The following is a 27839-nucleotide window of genomic DNA, read 5'->3' as shown; positions in this document are numbered from 1 at the left end:
CAGATCTTTGTTGGCAAAGTAATGTCTCTGGTTTTTAATATGCTGTCTAGGTTGGTCATAGCTTTTCTTCCAAGGAGCAAACATCTTTGATTTCATGGCTGCAGTTGCCATATGCAGTGATTTTGGAGGTCCCCAAAATAAAGTCTGTCACTGTTTGCATTGTTTCCCCATCTATTTGCCATGAAGTGATGGGACCAGATGCCATGATCTTAGTTTTCTGAATGTTGAGCTTTAAGCCAACTTTTTCACTCTCCTCTTTCACTTTCATCAAGAGACTCTTTAGTTCTTCACTTTCTGCCATTAGTGGTGTCATCTGCATATCTGAGGTGGTTGATGTTTCTCCTGACAATCTTGATTACAGCTTGTGCTTCATCCAGCCCAGCATTTCTCATTATGTACACTCTGCATATAAGTTGAATAAGCAGGGTGACAATATACAACCTTGATGTACTCCTTTCCCAATTTGGAACTAGTCTGTTGTTTCATGTCCAGTTCTAACTGTTGCTTCTTGACCTACATACAGATTTCTCAGGAGGCAGGTCAGGTGGTCTGGTGTTTCCATCTCTTTCAGAATTTTCCACAGTTTGTTGTGATATACACAATCAAAGGCTTTGACATAATCATTAAAGCAGAAGAAGATGTTTTTCTAGAACTCTCTTGCTTTTTTGGTGATCCAACAGATGTTGGCAATTTGATCTCTGGTTCCTCTGCCTTTTCTAAATCCAGCTTGAACATCTGGAAGTTCACGGTTCATGTACTGTTGAAGCCTGACTTGGAGAATTTTGAGCATTACTTTGCTAGTGTGTGAGATAAGTGCAGTTGTGCAGTAGTTTGAGTATTCTTTGGCATTGCCTTTCTTTGAAATTGCAATGAAAACTGACCTCAGTGACTGCTGAGGTGCACTGGTGGCTTCCCTACTGCCCCAGACTGTGACACTTGGTCAAGGATCAGGGATGGGTAGGGCTCTCTGTAGGGAAGGCCTACGGCCACTAATAGTGTATCAGTCACCAGGGGGCATGCCGCTTGGCTTCTGCCTCTCTGGCAGATGCTTCAAGATTAGTAAATGGGTGCCTTCACCTATGTTTCATGCATCTTTTAATCTGGTGTTTTTACACTGGTTTCAGCTCAAATAAATCTGCACAAGACCTTTAAGAAGGGGTTTTTCATTTCCTGAAGTTCTATAGCTTTACTGGATATATTCCCCATTGGTTTTCAAAGTCAAGTGTTTTGGGATTCATCTTTTCTGTACAGGATCTAGGGCTTGAGATGCCTGATGTGGAGCACAAATCTGTCACTCATTAGGGAAAAGATCCATACCTTTGTGATCCTCCTATATGTGGATCTCTGTGGCTGGAATGGGCCTTTTCCCTTGGAAGACTGACGCTCCATCTTCTACCCTTTGCTGTGGAGACTCTGTTCATCCATTTGAAGGAATTATTTCATAAGTAGCTATAGATTTATTGGATCTGTGGGAGGAGGGAAAATTGAACTTCCTATTCCTCCATCTTATACTCTCTATCTCAGTGGTTTTTAAAATAATTAAACTTAGTTTCAGTTTAATTTATTTTAATACATAACATGTAGTAGGAATATCAATTGGCTTTTTTCAGAGTATTCAATTTCTATAACACCCTTAGCTTCCTATTGGGCTTCCCTCATGGCTCAGATGGCAAAGAATCCACATGAAATGCAAGGGACCTGTGTTTCTTTATATATTAAGTTTTTAAATATACCTAGCAATGGCAACCCACTCCAATACTCTTGCCTGGAAAATCCCATGGATGGAGGAGTCTGGTAGGCTGCAGTCCATGGTGTCACGAAGAGTAGGACACGGCTGAGTGACTTCACTTTCACTTTTCACTTTCATGCATTGGAGAAGGACATGGCAACCCACTCCACTGTTCTTGCCTGGAGAATCCCAGGGACGGGGGAGCCTGGTGGGCTGCCATCTATGGGGTCGCACAGAGTCGGACACGACTGAAGTGACTTAGCAGCAGCAGCATGTTGGCTTCTGGGCTTTAAATCTATTCAATTGATTTTATATCTATTTTGAATCGATACTCCACTGCTTTTACTTATTTCACCTTAATTGTTAGTGAGCAGTTTTCACCAATAGCTTTCTTTTTCAGCAACTGCTTAGTTATTCTTGTCACTTCCCTTCAAGAACTTTTCTAGAATTATTTGGATAAGTTCTTTAAAAGTGCAGTTTTTGTTAAAATTTTATAAAATCCACAAGATCATTTGGTTAAAAAAAAAAAAAACACACACTGAAATGCTCTGTTTATCTGTCAAGCAGAGAAATCTAAGTAAATGAGTAAGATTTTCCAAAATCTGAAACATTTGCTATGACATTTTCTCCCTCTTCAAATTCTCTATTAAGCACTTATTTCTAAACTTCATTTGCAAACAGTCTCCAAAATGGACATGACTGGCAGGCAGAGTTCACTGTCGTATAACTGAGGAAACAAGAAATCTGTGCTGCTTCAGTCCCATGAGCCAGTTCTCATTATCTCTACAGACTTGTGTTAGTAAACATTAAATGCAATCATTTTTCCCTTAGTCAGAGAGGATAAGGTTTTCTCTTTGGCCAGCTTATGTTTATATGTTGGAGTAAGAAGATTTTATCATGAGCATTCAGCCTTTTAAATATAGTTTAAAAGAGGAATAAATCTTAAAGCCATTAACTCATAAACAAATACCAGACATAAGTAACACACTAAAATAACATAAAAAATAAGTGAAATTAGTGTGGTTTCAAAACCCAGGACCTAAGTAAGAAAATAAGTGAAAGATTCCAGAGAAACTAAAACATGTAATCAACTTTTAGCCCAGTAACAAAGGGCTAACTTTTTCTTTTAACATGTTACTATCCTTTGCAACTTCCCAGGGGAAGCATATTGCTTGGTTTACCTCTCTGATACAGAGTAGGACCTCTGATATCTTCCACTTGCTTCTTCCTTCCATGATTGCTATCATTTCATGGGACAGGGATCCAATGTAGGGGTGAAATATCAGATATATTCATTCGAGACAAAGGACTAAGTTACAAGCTGGAATTAAGATTTCCAGGAGAAATTTAAGCAACACCAGATATACAGATGATACCACTCTAATGGCAGAAAGCAAAGTGGAACTAAAGAGCCTCTTGTTGAGGGTAAAAGAGGAGAGTGAAAAAGCTGACTTAAAACTCAGTATTTAAAAAAAAAAATAAGATCATGGCATCTGGTCCCATCACTTCATGGCAAATAGAAGGGAAGAAAGTAGAAGCAGTGACAGATTTCCTCTTCTTGGGCTCTAAAATCACTGCATTTGAAATTAGAAGACAGTGCTTCTTAGAAGGAAAGCTATGACAAACCTAGTCAGCATATTAAAAAGCAAAGACGTCACTTTGCCAACAAAGGTTCATATAGTCAAAGCTATGGTTGTTCCAGTAGTCATCATGTATGGATGTGAGAGTTGGACTATAAAGAAAGCTGAGTGCCAAAGAATTGATACTTTCATATAGTGGTGTTGGAGAAGACGCTTGAGAGTCCCTTGGACAGCAAGGAGATCAAACCAGTCAATCCTGAAGGAAATCAACCCTGAATATTCATTGGAAAGACTGATGCTGAAGCTGAAGCTCCAATACTTTGGCCACTTGATGCAAAGAGCTGACTCATTGGAAAAGACCCTGATGCTGGGAAAAACTGAAGGCAGAAGAAGAGGGCAAGAGAGGATGAGATGGTTAGATGGCATCATCGATTCAATGGGCATGAACTTGCCAACGGACATGGCAAGTTCTGGGAGATGGTGAGGGACAGGGAGGCCTGGCATGCTGCAGCCCATGGGGTCACAGAGTCAGACAGGACTTGGCAACTGAACAACAACAACAATACTAAGGAAATGGCCATAGAAATGAATTCAGGTTCCACTGCACCTTCTATGAGGTGAATTCAGATTGGAATTCAGCTTCAGACCATCTGTTCCCATAACACCCACAGAGGTGTGATTTGTAGGCAGCCATGAACAGGGTGGGTTTGAAGCCCAAATCTGACAGTGCTCCATCCTACCATCCAGGATACTCAATTTGGATATTTCTTTCCTGAGTTAATAATCACATAGACTGCAAGTCCTTTGGGGGTTAAGAGATACACAGGAAGCACATGATATGTTATAGTAGGATCCTTACCTGTCCCTTCTTACTTTATTCTGATTCTCTTTGTTCGAGGGTTCTAGGTCTCAAAGATCACTCAGGTGTAAATGGATAAGAGGACATGACCCTATGGCACAATGGCTTATATAAAGCCTCTGTTTACCAGATTTAACATATTTTGGGTTATACAAATCAAGACTTTGGTGGGTCACCTGGTAAAACTGTTTCTGTGAACCTATGATTAATTAAAGAGCTTCTTGATGAGGGTGAAGGAGGAGAGTGAAAGAGCCGGCTTAAAACTAAATATTAAAAACACTAAGATCATGGCATCTGGCTCATTACTTCATGGCAAATAGAGGAGGGAAAGGTGGAAGTAGGGACAGATTTCTTCTCCTTGGGCTCTAAAATCACTGCAGAAGGTGACTGCAGCCTGAAATCAGAAGACATTTGCTTCTGGGCAGGAAAGCTGTAACAAACCTTGATAGTGTGTTGAAAAGCAGAGACACTGCTGCTGACAAAAGTCCATATAATCAAGGCTACGGTCTTCCCAGTGGTCATGTGTTGTTGTGAGAGATGGACTGTAAAGAAGGCAGAGCGCCGAATGATTGATGCCTTTGAACTGTGGTGTTGGAGAAGACTCCTGAGAGTTCCTTGGACATGACTGGGTGACTGAACAACAATAGCAATGATTAATTAACCTTATCTGAGCTCTTCTTTTAACAATTTCTCTAAAAGGGACTACTGAGCCCACATCACTCTCTGTTTTAATGACCATGTTTCCTTTGCCATATGAGCTTGGGTAATCTGGGTTCTATTTTCTCTCATAGTCAGAACTCTTTTAGTTGCAACAGACTGACACAAAGTTTGAAAAAGCATAAGCAAAAAAGTGTACTGATGTACTTCATGTTCTCAAGAAACTGAGAAAGGCTGAAAGCAACTAGAAGTTGTGTCTTGATGTTTCTATGAACCAGTCAAGCAACTCTGCTTGTCTCTAACTGTTACGTTCATTCTCTCCCATGGCAAATGCATGGTGAGGAACATGCCTCACTCATGGTTGCCAATGCCTCTAGATTCACTTCTTAACATCTTGGGGATATAACAGTATTACCTTCCTCACCACAATTTGGAAAAAGTCCTAGGAAAGGGCTCTGAATGTTTCAGCTCGAAACACTGGGGCCAAGAGGAATTGAGAACCGAGCTGCCTGGTTTTAGACCCTAAAACAACCATTCGCTTACTAATTGTGACATGTCGGGGGAAGACACTTAATCTCTCTATACCAAAGTACATTTATCTTCAGAAGAGTAGCTATTTCCTAGGGTTATTGTGAAGATTAAATGAGTTAATTTGTGTAAAGCACCGAGGACAGTGCCCAAGCATGAGTTGTGTGCCCACCCTATTGGCCAGGGAGGTCTGTTGCCAGAGTGCCCCGGTGGAACACTTGTGACTGCTCAGGCAGTCTGGACACGGAGAGCCTGTCTTCCTTCACCCATTTGCAAGTGTCTGCACGGCTGCCTAATGATCAGGGCAGAGCCTTAGCTTCCAGTTGGGAAAAGAAAGGGCAGAAAAGATGTAGCTTCTTGTTGCTGTTCAGTCACTCAGTCCTCAGTCGTGTCCGACTGTTTATGACCCCAGGGACTGCAGCAGGCCAGGTTTCCATGTCCTTCTATGTAGTCATAGTTCCTAAGCAAAAGGAAAAAACATTCATGTATCCCATACAATCTTGGAAGCAGGAAGAAATGGAGGGAAATGGCTAGACTTGCCACTAAGGACCAGGCTCTGCCACAATGTGCCAGGAACAGTATGAGAGCGAAAGCTTAGCATATAGTTACAGCAAGCTGGAGGAGAAATATATGGTGTGTACAGCAAAGATAGGCCCTCCTATAACATCAATGACACATAACATATTTATGCTGTGCTGTGCTTAGCTGCTCAGTCATATCTGACTCTTTACGACCCTGTGGACCACAGCCCACCAGGCTCATCTGTCCATGGGATTCTCCAGGCATGAATTCTGGAGTGGGTTGCCATGCTCTTCTCCAGGGGATCTTCCTGACCCAGGGATCAAACCCGCATCTCTTACCTCTCCTGCATTGGCAGAGGAGTTCCTTACCACTACCGCAAACTGGGAAGACATATATATATATATACACATACATGAATGACATATAAAATAAAATGGGCTGGAAGCAAGGGCTGGAAGTATTAATATGACTGCAGGTATACACAGTAACCTTATCAAATGATTAACATGGCTCAGTGCCTGTCCTGATATCTAACCAGAGTAGCAACTCTTCCACCATTGGAGAGGAATTTGTAGGTGGGTGGATAAAGGCTGAGGACATTTTTTTTTTGCACAAATGTTTAAAATACACTTATGTTCAAATCCATCTTTTCTCTGATCACATGCATCAATTTCTCTTCCACATTTGGGATTAATGTATAGCTTCCTTTTCTTCTAGTAATTTTTAAACAATTATTACTTTTAAAATTTAAATTTCAACATTTTAGAGCACTTTTAGGTTTACAGAAAAATTTAGCAGAAGGTACATAGCTTTCCCATATCCCCCCACATCTACACCCACAACTTCCTCTTAATCATTGTCCCCTACAAGAGTGGTACATTTGTTATAGTTAATGAACCTACCTCGACTCATGATTATCAGGCAAAATCTATAGTTTATGTTAGGATTCACTCTTGATATTGCATGTTCTCTGGGTTTGGATGAATTTACAATGACATGTACCCATCATTATAAAATTTTAGAGAGTGGTTTCACTGCCCTAAAAAATCCTCTTCCTATCCATAAACAGCGACTTTCTCTACATTTACTTAGTTCTTTCTTGATATCTCTCATCAGAGTTTTGTAGTTTTCCTCACATTTGTCTTGTACATATTTTGTTAATTTTTTACCCAGTTCATTTTTCCTAATGTAAATGTTATTGTGTTTTTAATTTCAAATTCTACTTGTTCATTGCTGATATATAGGAAAGTAATTGTTTTTTATATAATAGCATTATGCCCTATAACTTTGTTTCAATTGCTTATTAGTTCCAGAAGTTTTTTTGATCAATTCTTTCGGATTTTCTACTTAGATGACCTTATTATTTGCAAAAAACAGTTCTATTTCTTCCTTTGCAACCAGCATGTCTCTTCTTTTCTTGTCTTGTGGCACTAGCCAGGATTTCCAGTGTGATTCTGAAAAGTAGCGGTGAGAAGGAACATCCTTTCCTTGTTTCTGATCTTAGTGGGAAAGCTTTAAGTTTCTTACCAATAAGTATTATGTTAACTGGGTTTTTGTAGCTATTGTTTATCAAGTTGACAAAATTATTCTCTATTCCTAGTTTACTGAAAGTTTTTATCATGAATGATGTGAAATTTTTTCACAAACTTTTAATGTATCTATTGATATGATCAGACTTCCCAAGTGGTGCAGTAGTAAAGAATCTGCCTGGCAACACAGGAGATGCAAGAGACATGGGTTTGACCCCTGCATTTGAACCCTGCATTAGGAAGATCCCCTGGATTAAGAAATGGCAACCCACTTCAGTATTCGTGCCTGGAAAACTCCACGGACAGAGACACCTGGCAGGCTACAGCCCATGGGGTCACAAAGAGTCAGACACGACTGAGCACAAGCACAATTGATATGATCATGTGATTCTTTTTCTTTAGTCTGTTAATTTGATGGATTACTTTATTTGGTTGAATGTTAAATCAGCTCTGTATACCTGGCATAACTTTCACTTGGCCATGGTATATAATTCTTATCATATACTGTTGGATTTGATTTGCTAATATTTTGGTGAGAATGTCTGCATCTATATTCATGATGGAAAGTAAAAGCAAAAGTCTCTCAGTCATGTTTGACTCTTTGTTACCCGATGAACTATACAGTCCATGGCATTCTCCAGGCCAGAATACTATAGTGGGTAGCTTTTCCCTTCTCCAGGGGATCTTCCCAACCCAGGGATCAAACCCAGGTCTCCAGGATTACAGGCAGATTATTTCCCAGCTGAGACACAAGGGAAGCCCGAGAATACTGGTGTGGGTAGTCTATCACTTCTCTTCGGTATCTTCCTGATCCAGGAATCAAACCAGATCTCCTGCATTGCAGGCAGATTCTTTACCAACTGAACTAAGAGGGAAACCCATAGCTAAGGGTTCCCTGGTAGCTTCCCCTGGTTGCTCAGTTGGTAAAGAATCTGCCTGCAGTACAGGCGAACCAGGTTCTATCCTTGGGTTGGGAAGATTCCCTGGAGGAGGAAATGGCAAACTATTCCAGTGTCCTTACCTGGAAAATCCCATGGACAGAGGAGCCTGATGGGTTGCACTCCATAGGGTCATAAAGAGTCAGGCAATGCTGAGTGACTAACACTTTCACTTTCAAATTCATGATGGATGTTGGTTCATAGTTTTCTTGTAATGTCTTTGTCTGGTTTTAATACTTTGCTGGCCTCACAGAAGGAATTAGTAAGTATTTTCTCTGCTTTTATCTTCTGAAAAAGGTTTTATAGAATTGGTTTAATTTCATCTGTAAAAATTTTGGTAGAATTCACCTGTGAACCCATCTGGGCCTCTAAATTATTTTTTAGATGTCATTCAACTACTAAATATTTATTGAGCACCACTATGAACCAACCTACTTCTTCAGTTTTCCAAGAAATTGTTAGCAATATTGTAAAATATGGATGAGTGAGTTAATTTTCAATACTGTATTATTACTGAATATCCCAACAAAAGATATCTAGTTATTATCTCCTAATTATTACACTTTTAAAAATTTGGAATGTATTAATTAATTTACTTCATTCATTTTTAAGATTCTTCCCTTACATTGTTTCCATTTCTCAAAATAATTTGAAGTAATTTCATAAGACATAAACACACAGGACTGTGTCACATTCTTATAATAGTTTAAATTGTTTCTGGAATCTATTCCATTCCATTAAATTTTTTCTGCCTCTAAATTAAATTCATTGATTCATTGTCATTTCATAACAGAAGACAGTTAGTGAGAAAAACAGGTTCTGGAGGCAAAATGCCAGGATGGAAGTCCCAATATCCCTTTCAGTTCAGTTCAGTTCAATTCAGTCGCTCAGTCATGTCTGACTCTTTGCGACCCCATGAATCACAGCATGCCAGGCCTCCCCGTCCATCACCAACTCGCGGAGTTCACTCAAACTCACGTCTATCGAGTCAGTGATGCCATCCAGCCATCTCATCCTCTGTCGTCCCCTTCTCCTCCTGTCCCCAATCCCTCCCAGCATCAGAGTCTTTTCCAATGAGTCAGCTCTTTGCATGAGGTGGCCAAAGTATTGGAGTTTCAGCTTCAGCCTCAGTCCTTCCAATGAACACCCAGGACTGATCTCCTTTAGGATGGACTGGTTGGATCTCCTTGCAGTCTTACTAACCCTTAAATTGGGAGCTTTCTAACCTTCAGACTTCTCAACTGAGATGCAGCACCTCAAGCGTGTTTTGGAAGGAGCCCATATATAACTAAATCCAAAAAGTAAATAGTCTTTAAAGTATACATAACTTTAATTCATCTCTAATCAATCTAACAGTTTTATTGTGATGAATAAATGAGAAATGTATGTGAAAGTACATTACAAGCTCTAAAACAACAAAAATTATTTTATCATTATACTGATATGTGGGTTTTAATTTAATTGATTTTATCACCATTTATATAAATACTAATATATATTGCTGACTTTTCATTTTTTCAATGGCATTTTCACACTCAGTTAATCTTGCAACATAAAGTACCTCATGGGAAGTTGTGAAGTAGTATTCCATTATATATATATTACCATAGAAAGAAATCTTAAAAATATAGCATTTTCCCAAGGTCCCAAATAAGAGCATAGCTTACATATCTATTTATTATTTCTTCATTTATTTCTCCCAGAATGTTTTCATCATTTCATTTAGATTAATTTACCTTAGATAAAATAATATTTAGTTATTATTTTGAAAGAAATTCATTTTTCATTCTCTTTTCCAGTCAGGTCGCTAGCATATAGTAATGTAATTTATTTGTGAGCAAACATAAACTTTGACAGGGTCCTCCAGGAAGCAGAGCCTTAGATAAGAATAAAATGCTTAAATGTGGGGAGGCATAAGAACAGAAACTGGGGAAGAAAGGGGTTAATGAAGCAAGGAAAGAGATAATGCAGTCCAATGAGCCCCACTTCACAGTTGGCTACCGTGGGTGGTTCTCTCTAGAAAGGGGAGAAACCATACCTCTGGATGGTCTCCAAGGGGATAAAGAGAGAAAGTTACTTGCACAGATCTCTTCAGTCTCCCTTTCCCTATTGGTCAAGAATTACTCCACAGGAAAATAGTTCTGCACTTCTTCTTTTTTAAAAAAATATTTACCTATTTATTTGGGCGTGCCAGGTCTCAGTTGTGGCATGAAGGATCTTTAGTTGCAACATGTGAACTCTTAGTTGTAACATGTGAGATCTAGTTCCCTGACCAGGGATCAAACTTCCGGCACTGGGCGTGGGGTCTCTTAGCCACTGGACCACTAGGGAAGTCCCCCTCTTGCGCTTCTGAGTTGTATCATCCAGCCCTGTGATAGGAGCCCAGGAAGTTAAAATGCACACTACAGAGCATTACTTCCGAGTCTGGAAGTGGTGACTAGAGGCAGTAACACATTGTATGGAGGTGAGCGCAGGTAAGCCAGTGCTACCGCTTGATTCTGGTAATTTAGGGAGTTCAGCAAAGGTGGCACAGTCTGGGAAGCCATTCAGGGACTCTGAAGAGGTATACAAGATTTGATCTGACACCGATGTGTAGCTCATACTCTAAATTATGATGAGGTGACTTGTGAATTATTTCTAATGTTCCATAATTTTGTTTGATATCCAAGGACTTTTAAAATATGTCATCCATAGGTATAAATGTTTCTGTGTTTTCTTTTGCTTCTTAAATAATTATTATCAGTATCTCATAGTAGGTTGATGACGACTAAGAATAGAATTTGTTCTTGTAACCATTCCAGAGGAAATAACTCTGTCAGGACTCCACTCACCATAAATATTGACCTCAATTTTAAATACATATCATGTAAACATCTATGTTTTGTGTATTTTTATATCATATAACTTACCAAATATAGTAAGAAGCTCAATGGCATAGACTTTCTAAATCAGTTTCCTTTTCTTGGTGCCATTTAGCTGATTTAAATTTCAGTTTGTTCATCTGGATAATAATGCCTACCCTGTAAGTTTTTTGTAAGTTAATTTAAACAAAATATTATATGTATAATACCTGATATGTGTGCATGCTAAGTTGCTTCAGTTGTGTCCAACTCTTTGCAACACTATGGATTGTAGCCCACCAGGCTCCTCTGTCTGTGGAATTCTCCAGGCAAGGATACTGAAGTAGGCTGCCATTTCCTTCTCCAGAGGATCTTCCTGACCCAGGGATCGAACCTGCGTCTCTTATGTCTCCTGCATTGGCAAGCAGGTTCCTTACCACTAGGGCCACCTGGTATAAAGGACCATAATAAATTATAGTTATAATCATTACTCTTAACTTGACCATAATTAATCCCCCCTCACTTGAGCCCTTTTTAAGCTTGTGAATGTGTATGCATGGAGAAGATATCTCCAGTATTGCTTCAAAACAACCAATCAGTATTCTGCTCCCTCTGATGTAACTGTTTACCCTTAGAACAGGTGTTCAAAATCTGAAATCATTTCCTGTTCATTGTAGCCCACTGACTTTATAAGCTGCCTGAAATTTTGTGTGAATATTTAAACCTCCTAAAATTGTATGTGCAGTATTTTCTGGAAATATATTTCCTTGGGTGAAGGATTCATAGCTTCAAAAGATTCTTAAAGGTATCTCCATCCAAAAAATATTAAGAATTTCTGCCTTAGGTTCAACAACTCATCACTTCTCTAACCCACCACTCCCCCAACTCTGAACTTCACAATAGGAGCTATTTGGCCCAGAAGTGAAATTGAATCAGATTTTTTGGTAGCATCTGTATGCCATTTTGACATTTTGTAAAGAGTCAGACATGACTGAGCGACTGAAATGAATTGTAGGCTGATATTCCCTTCCATTTGCCATTCTGTCTTTCGCTGACATCTTGGAAGTCTTTTACTTTCATCCTCCATCTACTTTTTTTTTTTTTACTATCTTTCTGTCTCTGTATCTGATCTTGTTTTCGCCAGATAGCCTCTGAAAGTGACTAACATTAAAATCTTTTTACTCCAACTACTTGTTTCCCTGACCATCTCTCCCTTCAGTAAGTTCATCTGCTTTTACAGCTCCTAATCTCACTTCTTTGAAGATGACTTCTGAACCTGCCCTGCAGAAATAGTCTCTCTTCCAGCTCTAATCCTCTCTAACAGTTGCCTGTTAAACCCTTTCATGTGACTTTTCTGCTGACACATTACCTGAACAAGTCCCAGACCAGACTCTTCAATAATCCACAACCCAGTTCTTCCTTCCATCTTCCTTGACTCTATTAACAGCACCACTTTTCCCTCTGACGCTTAGGATTACAACTTCAGAGGCGCCTTTTTGTCTTCACTCTTATTCCTCCATTGTATCAGTCAATCGCCAAATTCTATAAATTCTAATTCCACGCTCTCTCTTGAATTTGTTCCTTCATTTCCAAGAGGAGACACATTTCTTCTCATCTTTACCATTTGAATAGCAGACACTCCAGTTCTGACACACATTTTGGTCTCACTTTGACCATTAGATGAGTTTCTGTGCTGGCACCACCCCCATCTAGCCTTTCCCTCACCAGTCTATCCCATTGCACCTCCTAAAGCATAACTGTTTTTTTTCATTTTCCTACTAAAAACCTATCAATGGCAGTTTATTACCTTTCTAAATTGCACAAAAACTCATCACCTTGTCCGTCACATTAGACTGTGTTGTATAGCTACTACACACCTTTTCAGCTTGGGCTCTACACTCTATGCTGGCTTTGATATTTCTTAAATGAATATGTGGAAGGCACTTTGTGCTATTTATGAGCTTTAGCCTCAAGAAGCCTTGAGTACTCCTTTCTTTGTGCTTGAAAACCAAAGGTTCTCCTGAGAATAAACTCAAGCTAGCCTTCTGGAGTGGCCGTGTGGAGGAGAACCGTAAGTCCCCAGCTTATCCACAACTGACTGGACGTGTAATTGATGCCATCATGGGCCACCAAGCTCCAGCTCATCCACCAGCTGACTATAAGTTACAGGAGTGAGTCCACCCAAGACTGGCCGAAGAACTCCACCCCCTCTCCCATCCCACCACGTTGAACCCAGTCCAAAATGCCAACCCACAGAACTGGGAGCTAATTGAAGCCACTGTGTTTTAGGGTGGTGTGTTAAGCAGAAAAATTAACTGATATCTCATAGGGTTTCTAGGAGTATTGAATGAGACTCTTCACATGAAATGATGTCTCACATAATAAAAGACAATTATTAATGTATTATTAGCCCATTCCACATAATCCATGAGCCAGTCTAACTTGACCGTTTATTGTTACCTGTTGGATGGCATCACTGACTCAATGGATGCGAGTCTGAGTGAACTCCGGGAGTTGGTGATGGACAGGGAGGCCTGGCGTGCTTGGGGTCGCAAACAGTCGGACACGGCTGAGCGACTGAACTGAACTGAACTGAAACTCATCCTATTTCTTGTCATTGTATTTTGCTTATGAATTTTAAGTGTGGGGGAATGTACAGGCATACTTCACAGATACTGTGGATTTGGTTCCAGATCACCACAACACAGCAAATATCACAATAAAGTGAGTCACATGAGTTTTTCGGTTTCCCAGAGCATATAAAAATTATGCTTTTACTATACTGTAGTCTCTTAGGTATACAACATATTTATGTGTTAAAAACATAATATACATACCTAAATTTTAAAATAGTTTATTGCTAAAACAAAAAAAGAAGCAGACTAACAGATACACAGAACAAACTAGTGATTACCAGTAGGGAGAGGGAAGGGGAAAGTTGGGCGGGGGGGAAGGGTTATTATGGGATTATATGAAATCATGTATGTGAAACGTCACAAAATTTTAAAGCACTCTAGAATTTAAAGAATTGTTCATTCAATTAAAACTCAATTAAAAAAATAAAAATACCTTATTGCTAAAAAATTCTAACCATCATTAAAGTCTTCAGCAAGTCATAGTATTGACATCACCATAATGATGATAACAATGAAAAAGCTAAAAAAATATTGCAAGACCCAACACTGTAAGCAATTAGACTATAATAAGCGCCAAAGAATTGATGCTTTTGAACTGTGGTGTTGGAGAAGACTCTTGAGAGTCCCTTGGACTGCAAGGAGATCCAACCAGTCTATCCTAAAGGAAATCAGTCCTGAATATTCACTGGAAGGACTGATGCTGAAGCTGAAACTCCAATACTTTGGCCACCTGATGTGAAAAACTGACTTATTTGAAAAGACCCTGATTCTGGGAAAGACTGAAGGCGGGAGGAGAAGGGGATGACAGAGGATGAGATGATTGGATGGCTTCACCGACTCAATGGACATGAGTTTGAGTAGGCTTTGGGAGTTGGTGATGGACAGGGAAGCCTGGTGTGCAGCAGTACATGGGGTCACAAAAAGTTGGACATGACTGAGTGATTGAACTGAACTGAACTGAAAAATTAATTTTAAAATATTATAAGAATTACAAAAATGTGACACAGAGACATGAACTGAAGAAATGCTGTTGGAAAGAATGGTGCCAACAGACTTGTTTAACTCAGAGTTGCCACAAATCTTAAATCTGTAAAGAACACGTTTATCTGCAGAGTGCAATAAAGTGAAACATGCCTGTATTCTCTGTCTAATGTATTTCATTCTGATCATGATTCAGGCCTCATCTCAAATGCCTCCTTCTTCATGAATACTTTCTTTAATATGTAACTAGATAAGAGAAGTAGAAAGAATGGGACTTTGAAGCCAAACAGATCTAGATTTAAATTCTACACTACTACTTAATCTGGGATGAGATCTTGATTACTTTTTTTAAACTTTTTTGAAACCTATCTTCCACCCTTATAAAAAGAGTTGTTATGAGGGTTAAATGATGATATAAAACATTCAGCATTTTCAGTCTAACCTGTAATGTCCATCCCATAAATGTTAGCTCCTTTCTCCCCTTCCTTCTCCAAACCCCTACAGCTCTGTCTGTACCTCCTAGTACATAGCATGTTCTGCATTTGGTTATAATTTTGAGTACTTATTTTGTACTCTACTTAGGTTAAAAGAATTTTATTTATCTTGGAGTACTGTAGATGGTAATTTGCACATGGTAAACACTCAATAAATATTTATTGCATTGAAAATTTGTAACTGCCAAATTGTACAAAAAATACGAGTGGAGGAAGAGCTCATTTTCACTGGGTGGTCAGTGTTGAATTTGTAGAGGACTTGGATTCAAATAAGTTTTTAAAAACATAAAGCACTTAGATGGGAAAGGGAATTCCAGGAAGCCATGAGTGAAAATATAGAGTCAGAACCTGCATGACTATGCAGGAGATAGTGGCTGCAGCAGAGGACTGATAGCAGATAGAAATATTTTTCATTCCATTATAAAGACTGAAGTAAAGAACTCAAGAGTCTACCCATGGGATATTGATCCAGTTACTGAGTCCAAGCTCACTAGCTCTGCTCGCCACACAACAGGCGAATGAATCCGAGAGAAGAGGTGTTGAGGCAAGGAATACAGGTTTCTTTGGAAAGCTGGCTGACCAGTAAGATAATCATCTTGTCGGGGTCTGGATGCTGTGCTTAGTCACTCAGTTGTGTCTAACTCTTCAAGACCCAAGGAATGTAGCCTGCCAGGCTCCTCTGTTCATGGGCATTCTCCAGGCAAGAATACTGAAGTGGGTAGCCTATCCCTTCTCCAGGGGCTTTTCCCAACCCAGGAATCAAACCAGGGTTCTCCTGCATTGCAGGTAGATTCTTTACCAGCTGAGCTACCAGGGAAGCCCCGGGGTCTGGATGCCAGGTTCTTTATAGATCCAGAAAGTGTTTGTTGCTCAGTTGTGTCCAACTCTTTGAGACCCCATGAACTGTAGCCCTCCAGGCTCCTCTGTCCATGGGATTTTCCAGGCAAGAATACTGGAGTGGGTTGCCATTTCCTTCTCCTGGGTATCTTCCTGACCCAGGGACTGAACTCGGGTCTCCTGCACTGCAGGCAGATTTTTAACCATCTGAGCCACCAGGGAAACCCTAGAATCAGAGAGAGAAGCAATGAGGAGCTAAAGTCAAAAGATAGAATAGAGAGGGAGAGGCAGTAAGGAAGTAAAGTAAAAAGAATCTTCAGTCTTGAAAAACATCTCTGGGAAGGGCCAACCTTTGGAAGGGATGTGTTAATCTCTTCTTTTCTTGCAGCCATTCACAGGTGGGCAGGGTCAGATTATCTCTCTATGAGCTGAAAATTTCAGTTAAGTTGAACAAAGGCACTGTAATCTAACAGTCAGGCAGAAGGGCAAGGTCCTTTGAGGCAGGCCGTTATGAATGACTATAATACCAGCAACAAAAAGTAAGTCAAAGAAACAGTTCCAACATGGAGTCAGAACTGGTTCTTCTCTACAACAATCCTAGGATGACTGGGAAAGTGGGATGAGGAGTCCTAAAGGCAGCAGATTGTTAACAGTTCAAACAGGGGAATGCCATCCACCTGCTATCATTCTTTCAAGGTTTATTTTCTTCCTAATTATTTTTCTTTTTAACTTTCTCAAACTGAAAATCAAATACATCTGATGGAAGTGGGTCTCTAAGTCAGCCTTTTCACATTTCTAAAGGAACAGTAGCTATCCCTATTTAAGTTAAACTCATACCCCACTGGGTCCGTCCTGGCCTGAAGTAAGAATAAGTAATGCACACTGAAGCCAATAGATATGTAAATTCCTTCTGAGACCCTGGTTTAGGGTAAGTGAAGCCAGGAAAGAAGCTGGGAAGGGAGGAGGGATTAGAGAACAACACCTGTGTGAGGCAGGTTATAGGAGGAAGACAATTAAGTCCACGATGATACTGTCAGGGGTAGAGGAGCTGGACGGAAGGGAGTGATGAGCCTGGAGCAGCCTAAACATGTGCCAGCTGCTAGTGTATGATTGCAGGTACATGTACACAAGCAAGGTAGCAGATATCTACAACTCAAAGAAAGGTCAGGCCCTAAACCATGTGCAAAAATGTTGAGAACAGGGTCTGCTACATCAGATCCAGGACAGAAAATTTAGATCCATTTGCTATTTTTGCGAACATTTTCTTTCTCCCGAAAATTAGAATTTGCTACCTCAATCGAGTTCTCCATTTGACCTGATCTGAGCATTCTGATAACCTTAGAGCTAGGGTAAATCAGAAGGTTGAGCTGATTCAATCAATTGGTTGATCTGTGGGTGAATGCAAAACTACTACTCAGAGCATTGTATATTATCTCTGGTGTTATAAGTCAGTTTTGCCATTGAAAACACTTTTTTTTTTTTTTCAGATTTCTGAAAAGCTTGGTGTGTGCCACGGTTCCCTCAGTAGCAGACTGTGCAGAAAACACTCCTTTGATGCTGTCTCTCTAGTCCCAGGGCACTCCTAGGAAATACAGAAATCTATTTTTAATACCACATTTGTTGACAACTGTGCGTATCCATCAGAAATAAATGAATCCAGGAGGAAACTTGTGAAGGCAGGAGGCTAAGAGCACAGGGAAACAATACAGGCAGAGATTATGCTTATGAGAACATTTGCTTCCTTCTTGGCTGGATGTGACTGGAATATTTCTTTAGTGGATGCTAGAATAATGACAGTTTCTTCGAAAACACTGTGTTCGAGGGTATAAGGATGAGCAGAAAATAAATACAGCTAAAACATTCACTAAAAAACACCCTAAAATCTCATAAATAAAAATTAGTGGAAAAAAGAAAAAAAGGCTGGATTCTGAAAACCAGACTGGAATCACTGAAGTAGGTGGAGGAGAAGAGGCTCTTTGCAGAATACTAAGTAGTCCTGCCTCCCACAGTACATCATTAGCCACCTCTCCAGGGCTGGGGGAATGCATCTCTTGATTTGTCTGCTGCTTTCTGCCCCTCAGCCAGAACTGTGGTTGTTCAGAGCCTTGGCCAGCTGGCTTGCCCAAATCAGTTGTCCTGCTCTGATCACCCTGGCCAAAACTTCCTGGGTATTCAAGACCGAACTTCAGTGTCACTTCTCTGACTGTGCCAGCCAGAGTGATCTCTGCTGGTTAGAAATCCCTTTAGCATAGGATGCAGATAGAAATCACTGGGAGTTACGTTATGGTCTGTTCACCACAGATGATGTTCACAGACATAATGATTAGCAATCAAATACAGCCACAGAGACTACAGACAGTATGAGTCCCATTATGTGAAGTTCAAAAGCAGGCAAAACTAAGTTATGTGATAGAAGTCAGAATTGCTACTACTGGGAAGGAATAGAAACTGGGAAAGAACACAAGGGCATTGGGAATGTTTTAGACATTGAATTGAATGGTGGCTGTCTGAGTGTTAGTATTTGTAAAAATTCATTGAGATTGTCCCATTTTGATTTTCACATACAGTTAAGATTTTGACACTGTGTATGAAGGTTCCTCAAAAAATTAAAAAATAGAACTACCATATGATCCACCAGTTCCACTTCTGGGAATGTATCCAAAGGAAACTCAAAAGATTATGTCAAAGAGACATCTGTACCCTCATGTTTAGAATGGCATTATTTATAATTTCCAAGACATGGAAACAACCTGAGTGTTCAATGACAGATGAATAGAAAAAGTTGTGGTATGTGTACACAGTGGAATATTATTCAGCCATAATAAAGGAAGAAATCCGCCATTTGTGACAACATGGGTGGGCCTTGAGGGCATTATGCTAAGTAAAATAAATCAGACTGAGAAAGACAAATACTGTATGATCTCACTTATATGTGGAAACTAAAACAAAACAGAACCACATAGAAAAAGAGGTCACATTTACATTTATCAGAAGGAAATTGAATGAAGGTGGTCAAAAGGTACAAACTTCTAGTTATAAAATAAGTAAGTCCTAGGGATGTAGTGTATAACATGATAATTATAGCTAATGCTGCTATATGATTTATATGAAATTTATTTGGAGAGTAAATCCTAAGGGTTCTAATCTTTAGGAAAAAATATTTTTTTCTTTTTCTTTAGTATCCAAATGAGCTGATGGATGGTGGATGTTAACTAATGTGTAATCATTTCACAATACATGTAAGGTCAAATCATTATGCTGCATATCTTAAATCTATATAATGATATATGTCAATTATATCTCAATAAAACAAGGAGTGGGGAGATTAAGGCAATATGGATATGTTGCTGTTGTTGCTCAGTCGTTGTGTCCAACTCTTTGTGACCCCATGGGCTGCAGAACCCCAGGTTCCTCTGTCTTCTACTATCTCCTGGAATTCACTAAAATTCGTGTCTATTGAGTTGGTGATGTTATCTAAACATCTCATCCTCTACCGCCCCCTTCTCTTTTTCCCTTCAGTTTTTTTCCAGCATCGGGATCTTTTCCAATGAGTCAGCTCGTCACGTCAGGTGGCCAACGTATTACAGCCTCAGCTTTAGTGTCAGTACTTTCAATGAATACTCAAGGTTGATTTCCTTTAGATTGACTGGTTGATCTCCTTGCTGTCCAAGGGACTTTCAAGAGTTTTCTCCAGCACCATAATTTGAAAGCATCAATTCTTTGATATTCAGCCTTCTTTATGGTCCATCTCTCACATCTGTACATAACTACTGGAAAAACCATGGCTTTGACTATGCAGACTTTTACTGGCAAGTGACATCTGACTTTTAATATACTGTCCAGGTTTGTCATAGGTTTCCTCCCAAGGAGCAAGCATCTTTTAATTTCATGACTGCAGTCACCATCTGCAGTGATTTTGGAACCCAAGAAATAAAATCTGTCATGGCTTCTACTTTTCCCCTTGTATTTGCCATAAAGTGATGGGACTGGATGCCATGATCTTAGTGTTTTGAAAGTTGAGTTTTAAGCCAGCTTTTTCACTCTCTTTTTTACCCTTATCAAAAGGCTCTTTCATTCATCTTCATTCCAGTCTGCCATTAGACTGGTATTAACTGCATATCTGAGACTGTTGATATTTCTCCTGGCAATCTTGATTCCAGCTTGTGATTCATTCAGCCCAGCATTTCACAGGAGGTACTCTGCATAGAAGTTAAATAAACAGGATGACAATATACAACCTTGACATACTCCTTTCCCAATTTTGAACCAGTCCATTGTTCCATGTCTTGTTCTAACTGTTGCTTCTTGACCCATATACAGGTTTCTCAGGAGACAGGTAAGGTGGTCTGACATTCCCATCTCTTTAAGAATTTTCCACAGTTTGTTGTAATTTACACAGCCAAAGGCTTTAGCATAGTCAATGAAACAAAAGTAGATGTTTGTCTGGAATTCCCTTGTTTTCTCTATGATCCAATGAATGTTGGCAATTTGATCTCTTGTTCCTCTGCCTTTTCTAAATCCAGCTTGTATATCTGGAAGTTCTCGATTCATATACTACTAAAGCCTAGCTTGAAGAATTTTGAGCATAACCTTACAAGCATGTGAAATGAGCCCAATTGTGAGGTAGTTGAGGACTTCCCAGGTGGCACTAGTGGTAAAGAACCCAACTGCCAATGCAGGAGACATAAAAGACACAGGTTCAGACCCTATGTCGGGAGAATCCACTGAAGAAGGGCATGGCAACCCACTCCAGTATTCTTGCCTGGAGAATCCCATGGACAGAGGGTCTATAGGGTCGCAAAGAGTTGGACATGACTGAAGCAATTTAGTACACAAGTACAGTAGTTTGAACCTTCTTTGGCATTGCTCTTCTTTGGGATTCGAATGAACACTGACCTTTCCAGTTCTGTGACCACTGCTAAGTTTTCCAAATTTGCTGGCATATTGAGTGCAGCACTTTAACAGCAACTTAACTTCAAATTTTTTAGGATTTGAAATAGCTCAACTGGAATTCCATCACTTCCACTAGCTTTGTTTGCAGTAATGCTTCCTACGGCCCACTTGACTTAACCCTCCAGGATGTCTGGCTCTAGATGAGTGACCATACCATAGTGATTATCTGGGTCATTAGACTTTTTTCCTATAGTTCTGTGTATTCTTATGACCTCTTCTTAATTCCTTATACTTTATGTATGCTACTCATCAAATTCTTAAAACTTTTTAAAACAAATGTCTTATTAACAGTATAGCAACATCTTTAAGAGCATTACTTTGGAGCCAGATAAATTTTGGTTCAAATAATTCTACCACTTACTAGTGAAGAGAACTTGTAGCCATTGTTTTATATCTCTAAGTCTTGGTTTCTTTATGTGTGAGAAGTAAAAATAGTAATGCTCACAAGGTAATAGTAAGGATTAAATGACTTAGTTGAGAAAATTTTTTTTATTATTTGTATTATTTATATAATCTTTGTATAATATCTTATTGGGCAAAATGAAGTATACTAAAATGATATTATTAGCAGGTTATTGCCTCTACTATATTAATAAATTATTAATGAACTATTTGTTTTGTTTATAATTGTTAATGAAGTATTAATTATATTAATGAGTTTTCCTTTTGGTATATGACAGTAAAAGAATTTGAGAGAGAATAATGTCTTAGATTTTATACATGGGTGGCAAGTGCATAGAATAAGTTTCCCCTGTGTAGTGTAGATGGTAAGCATTATCATTTGATCATAGCATTTTTTTCAAAATTCTTCCAAAAAGCACTCCAGGCAGCTAATACCAATCAAATGGGATTGGTAATGGAGATGAACCTCTTAGTCAATTCTGATGTTAATCACCTAAAAGCCAGAACAAGGCAGTGTGCAATTGAATGCTTAATCAGTTCTTGTCTGATGATGTTCTTACGATGTGTACTCTATAGGCCATGTGTGTGCTCTATACAGCCTTTGTTAAAGAAGAAAGTCAAGGAGACAGGATTTACTGGTTATTAAAAAGCAGTAGATTTTCATTAAAAGTAAGCTGTCAGGTAGATAGTAACACCAGAATCATGGGCAACTAGAGTCTTGGATATAAGACAGAGATGCTATTGTTGAGGAAAGCTGGAGCTACTTAGCATGAAAAAGGAGCAAGTAAAAGTAGAACCTGAAAGTCAATGGACAAAACAAGACTACAGGCCTAGAGCAGGCTGAAGTGAAGACAAGCCTATAGTAGAGGTCTATTTAAGGTTAGAGTCAAACATGTAGTTAAGCTACAATGAGGGCATATAAAAGAAGTAGCCGTAGGTAGTCATTGACAGGTGGGGACCAGAAAAACATGCATTTGGGAGGGCTGGCTAAGGCGGACATGCTAAGTTTGCGATGCCTCTTGAACACGCAAGCAGAAATGCCCAGTAGACTTGGATATTCAAGACTAAACAGAGCTGGAGAAATGAATTTAGGACTCATCAACACAGTATCAAAAGGCGTAGAGCTAAGATCCCATAGAATGTAAAAACAAGGAGAAGCCAAGGACTCAAATGTGGGGCCCTTCAACATTTCTTTTCATAGGAAGAGAATAAGAGAAGACACTAAATTTTACAAATGTAGACAGCAGATGACACAAAACAAGGTGAAGAAAATGCTTTCAGAAACCATTTTGAGTGGTGTTGAGAGGTCGGAAAGATAAGCACTCGATGTTCACCACTGGATTTTGCAAGATGAAGGTCACTGACAACCTTGACAAAAGCCATTATCAGTGGAGTAGTAACTACAAAGGTTTGATTAGAATGGGTTATAGAGAGATTCAGAGTTATTAAAATTAGGAGAGATGAAATGGTAGAAGAGTTCTATGAACTATAAAGTGGCATACATACAAGAATTTTGTTACAATTAACCACTGTGGTAAAAAGTACTTAATCTTAATTTTTAAGTCTTGCTGGTATAGATAACTGAATGGGTGGTAGATAAAGATAGACAGGTGATGACAGGCAGATAGAGGCAATTCTTAAGAACACACTAAGGTTGCATAAACAGTTTGTTTCTCTCCCTCTGATCCAAGTCTCTGTGCCTTATTAGGAAGTAGCTGAGTGGTTGACAAGTGCAGTAAGCACAAGTAAAGCAGATCTTTGGAATGGAATTGATGCATCAGTAAATGCAGAATTTGTACACTTGTAAGTTAAAGTATTAACTTAAGCAATAATCACTATCTTCTGACATTTAATTTTGGTTAATTAGAAAGCCAAGGAATCTTCCATCAGCTGTGGATAGTCAATTTGATAATCCGTATAGCAATTACTTAGGCAAATTGAATAATAGATTCCTACTTATTCATTCGAATTATTTACTAAAATATTGTTTCAGGTCTACTACTCAGTTCAGTTCAGCTCAGTTCAGTCGCTCAGTCGTGTCCGACTCTTTGCGACCCCATGAATCGCAGCACGCCAGGCCTCCCTGTCCATCACCATCTCCCGGAGTTCACTCAGACTCACATCCATCAAGTCCGTGATGCCATCCAGCCATCTCATCCTCGGTCGTCCCCTTCTCCTCCTGCCCCCAGTCCCTCCCAGCATCAGAGTCTTTTCCAATGAGTCAACTCTTCGCATGAGGTAGCCAAAGTACTGGAGTTTCAGCTTTAGCATCATTCCTTCCAAAGAAATCCCAGGGTTGATCTCCTTCCGAATGGACTGGTTGGATCTCCTTGCAGTCCAAGGGACTCTCAAGAGTCTTCTCCAACACCACAGTTCAAACGCATCAATTCTTCGGCGCTCAGCCTTCTTCACAGTCCAACTCTCACATCCATCCATGACCACAGGAAAAACCATAGCCTTGACTAGACAGACCTTAGTCGGCAAAGTAATGTCTCTGCTTTTGAATATACTGTCTAGGTTGGTCATAACTTTTCTTCCAAGGAGTGAGCGTCTTTTAATTTCATGGCTGCAGTCACCATCTGCAGTGATTTTGGAGCCCCCAAAAATAAAGTCTGACACTGTTTCTACTGTTTCCCCATCTATTTCCCATGGAGTGATGGGACCGGATGCCATGATCTTCGTTTTCTGAATGTTGAGCTTTAAACCAACTTTTTCGCTCTCCTCTTTCACTTTCATCAAGAGGCTTTTTAGCTCCTCTTCACTTTCTGCCATAAGGGTGGTGTCATCTGCATATCTGAGGTTATTGATATTTCTCCCAGCAATCTTGATTCCAGCTTGTACTATTATTAAAAATATTATTTCCTCTGAGCCAGTTGCTATTAGTAAATATAGACCAGTCAAATATTTCATAGTATAAAATTCAGACTATGCGAGAAACTATATTTTTTCCAATGAATTTAAAGTTCCTAAATAGGCTCCAGTCCATTGGGTAAAAGGAAAAATATGCCTAAGTGCATCTATCAACAATATCTTTTTTAGTTCAATCTGTTTCTTTAGTTTAAACTTGCTCTCTTTAGGGTAATGACTCTCTCCTTTTCCCTTTCTCTCAAGGTTATATTACAGGGAAGAACTGACTCCATGTTGGATATGTTTGTTTTACTTTAACCTTTGCTTCCCATTACTTTTTTTTTTTTCACTAAAACATACTGTTTATACATAATAGCCTGCCTCTAGGAACCCTGCCCCTCTGCCTGAATATTATACCAAAGCACCTTTGTTCAGGCCTCTGTCCACCTGTGGATGGCTATAGAAAGAAAGAAATTAATACATCCCTTCCCCAAGGCTACCCATTTCAGGAGATATTTGTAAGATTAATGGCCCTTTTATTTCCTCACCCACCCTCTTCTGTGTTCAATAAAAGAACCTGGCATCCAGACCCCGATAAGATGACTATTTTGAGACATTAGTCTGCCATCTTCTCCATATGTTGGTTTTCTGAATAAAGTTGTATTTCTTGCCTCAACATCTCATCTCCAATTCACTGACTTGTCATGGGGCAAGCAGAGTAGGCTTGGACTGGTAACAGTTAGTCTTAGTTAGAGGATTACTTGCCTGTTCTCCTGGTGATAAAAGGGCCCTTGGACCCATCCTGTCTTCTGGGTCCTTGTCAACCTCTGATGCAGTGCAGCTGCTCTGCTCTCATTTCTAGCATCTGGCTAGCACCTACTGCTGTGCTTTTCAGCCAAAGAAACCTACGGTCTATTTAGTGATGGCTTTACTGCTGGTAGCCTCATATGTTCATGTCTCTCTGGTATTGGCAGCTTTATTTTGGAGGGGGGCACATAAACTGGCATGTGGGATCCTAGTTTCCTAAGCAGAGAATCACACCTGCACCTCCTGCAGTAGAAGCATGGATTCTAAATCAATGGACTGTTGGGGAAGTCCCCTCGTGGCATCTTGCTGCCAACCCTATCAAGTGGCCCATTTTCAGTGCCTTCTTTGGACTTTCCTCCCCATCTTGCAGGCATTAGGAATTTTATGCAAGTAGAAATTTGGGCCCTTTGATTCCTAGTGGCAGGTGTGTACCACAGCCAATAGGGAACTGATAGGCATGGTTCATGCTCCTACTGTCTTCCACAGCCTTCTCTAGGTAGACAGCAAACCTAGGAATCCTCGTCTTGCCAACCTGGACTCCTTGAGAAACAAGGGGAGATCTGTCTCCTACTGTGCTATGCCTCTCTGCCATCTCTGAATCACAGTGTAGTGGCCCTGTGATTACTGTAAGGCTACCTGGATCAAACATACCTGCTTGTTTTCAAGTTTCTCCTCCACCATCAACCACTGGAGTTTCAGGCCAGAGAAGACAGCCTGGCGCATGTCTTCCCTCCCTGCCTTAGTCTTCTCTCCTTTCCTCTGAGGCCCTACTTCTTGGCATTAAAAAGAATGGAGAAACAGACATAGAGAATATACTTATGGACATAGGGGGAGGGGATGAAAGGGTGAGATGTATGGAAAGAGTAACATGGAAACTTACATCAGTTCAGTTCAGTTCAATTCAGTCGCTCAGTCGTGTCCGACTCTTTGCGACCCCATGAATCGCAGCACGCCAGGCCTCCCTGTTCATCCCCATCTCCTGGAGTTCACTCAGACTCACATCCATCAAGTCCGTGATGCCATCCAGCCATCTCATCCTCGGTCGTCCCCTTCTCCTCCTGCCCCCAATCCCTCCCAGCATCAGGGTCTTTTCCAATGAGTCAACTCTTCACATGATGTAGCCAAAGTACTGGAGCTTCAGCTTTAGCATCATTCCTTCCAAAGAAATCCCAGGGTTGATCTCCTTCCGAATGGACTGGTTGGATCTCCTTGCAGTCCAAGGGACTCTCAAGAGTCTTCTCCAACACCACAGTTCAAAAGCATCAATTCTTCGGCGCTCAGCCTTCTTCACAGTCCAACTCTCACATCCATCCATGACCACAGGAAAAACCATAGCCTTGACTAGACAGACCTTAGTCGGCAAAGTAATGTCTCTGCTTTTGAATATGCTATCTACATTGGTCATAACTTTTCTTCCAAGGAGTAAGTGTCTTTTAATTTCATGGCTGCAGTCACCATCTGCAGTGATTCTGGAGCCCAAAAAAATAAAGTCTGACACTGTTTCCACTATTTCCCCATCTATTTCCCATGAAGTGATGGGACAGGATGCCATGATCTTCGTTTTCTGAATGTTGATCTTTAGGCCAACTTTTTCGCTCTCCTCTTTTACTTTCATCAAGAGACTTTTTAGCTCCTCTTCACTTTCTGCCATAGGGTGGTGTCATCTGCATATCTGAGGTTATTGATATTTCTCCTGGCAATCTTGATTCTAGTGTTTCTCATGATGTACTCTGCATAGAAGTTAAATCAGCAGGGTGACAATATACAGCCTTGATGTACTCCTTTTCCTATTTGGAACCAGTCTGTTGTTCCATGTCCAGTTCTAACTGTTGCTTCCTGACCTGCATACAGATTTCTCAAGAGGCAGGTCAGGTGGTCTGGTATTCCCATCTCTTTCAGAATTTTCCACAGTTTATTGTGATCCACACAGTCAAAGGTTTTAGCATAGTCAATAAAGCAGAAATAGATGTTTTTCTGGAACTCTCTTGCTTTTTCCATGATCCAGCAGATGTTGACAATTTGATCTCTGGTTCCTCTGCCTTTTCTAAACCAGCTTGAACATCAGGGAGTTCACAGTTCATGTATTGCTGAAGCCTGGCTTGGAGAATTTTGAGCATTACTTTACTAGCGTGTGAGATGAGATGTAAAACTGGTAGCCAACAGAAATTTGCTATATGGCTCAGGAAACTCAAACAGGGGCTCTCTATCAACCTAGAGGGGTGGGTTGGGGAGGGAAAGGGGAGGGAGGTTCAAAAGAGAGGGAATATATGTATACCTATGACTGATTTATGCTAAGGTTTAACAGAAAACAACAAAATTCTGTAAAGCAATTATCCTTCAATAAAAAAATTAAAAAAAAAAAAGATTTCCATCATTTTCTCCTCCTCCCCAAGGTGATTTATACGTTCCCTTTCCTGAGGCCACAATGGCCAAAAAAAACTGGAAAATGAAATAGGGAAACCCATTGGGAGACATTTTTTTTAGAAAAGTATAGTTGTTCCAAAGAACCTACCATATGAAAGATTACTTGTCCTCAGGGACTCTACATGCTAACCGGAGAAGTAAGACAATATGTAAAACATGAGGAAATACAAAAGCTACCCCTTTCTGCCGATATTATAATCCATCCAGAGGTGGGTTCATCTGGTAGATCTGAGGTGGAAGGCAACTTAGGAAGCCCCCCTTCCCAAATACTGATAT

The sequence above is a fragment of the Capricornis sumatraensis genome, chromosome 2, assembly GCF_032405125.1.
Source record: "Capricornis sumatraensis isolate serow.1 chromosome 2, serow.2, whole genome shotgun sequence".
NCBI lineage: Eukaryota > Metazoa > Chordata > Mammalia > Artiodactyla > Bovidae > Capricornis > Capricornis sumatraensis.
The sequence above is the reverse complement of the archived record's forward strand: the minus strand, read 5'-3'. Positions refer to the sequence as shown.